The 1,212-nt window shown below is 30.3% G+C and overlaps 1 protein-coding gene across 3 annotated transcripts in view; it reads left to right on the top strand.

Moving 5' to 3' along the window:
- LOC106883189 (zinc finger protein ZIC 1) overlaps positions 1 to 1,212 on the top strand; it is a 353,731-nt gene that overhangs the window by 222,395 nt on the left and 130,124 nt on the right. The window lies entirely within an intron of this gene.

Below are 1,212 nucleotides of genomic sequence, written 5' to 3'. Positions count from 1 at the left end.
ATATATAGATAGATAGATAGATAGATAGATAGATAGATACAATTATAAATAAATGTGTGCGATTAAAGGCACGTGATAAATCAATCCATTAAACTAGTTCCAGTAGAAAGACGAACTTTTTCAAGAATTTACCGAAATTTCAGCAATGTCCACAATCAGATTCAATCGTTGTATGGTTGCATTATTGTCTGATATTTAACAAAAGAAGAGTAAGGAAGCGTTGTCAGTCAGTGAGCGACTAGCTCTTGTCTTCTTGATAGATGTACTTATAAATATTCATCAGCCACTCAGAATTTAATGCACAATATCCAGACAAACTTACCTAGCTTCATATATGCATTCAAACCCATCTACCTTCACACATAGTTACATACATGCATATATATATATATATATATATATATATATATATATATATATATATATATATATATGCATACATACATACATACATACATACATACATACATACACGAATAAACACACACATACATGGATAGACATATACATGCAGACACGTGTATATATGCACGCGCCCGCACATATATACACATACACGCACGCACACACAAACACATATACACATCAGTGTTCATATTTATTCATGCTATTAATGATGTCCATAAATAATTTGCATATAGTGAAATACACACAAACACACGTGCATACTTACGCGCGAACGCACAGATATATCTAGTTATTTATCTATTAATGAATACATATGTATATGTGTATATGTTTGTGTGCATGTTTGGGTATGTAAATAAAAAATGTGTATGTGGATATACATGTATGTAGGGACATATACATGCCACGGACTTAGCTATAACGATTCGACTAAAATTAAATACAATTTAATCTATTGTCTATACGTCTATGTATGGCGGGAGTATGCATACAGCAAATATATACGTCTATATATATATATATGTATATATGTACACGCACACATACATACGCACGCGTACACACACAGAGATACACACACACGCACAAGCGTATACATAAGTATATATTTTCTTACGTGAAACATATATATTCCTGTAATACATTCACTCCCCAAAACACATCCGCCATATATATATTTCTGTCTATCTATCTATCTATCTATCTATTTAGCCATTAATAATAATGATAATAAGTATTATTACGAAGTAGCATTAGCATTATCTTTAATTCCTTTTATATATATATATATATATATATATATAT

This window comes from Octopus bimaculoides, chromosome 19 (genome assembly GCF_001194135.2).
Source record: "Octopus bimaculoides isolate UCB-OBI-ISO-001 chromosome 19, ASM119413v2, whole genome shotgun sequence".
NCBI classification, from domain to species: Eukaryota; Metazoa; Mollusca; class Cephalopoda; order Octopoda; family Octopodidae; genus Octopus; species Octopus bimaculoides.
The sequence above is the reverse complement of the archived record's forward strand: the minus strand, read 5'-3'. Positions and strand labels throughout refer to the sequence as shown.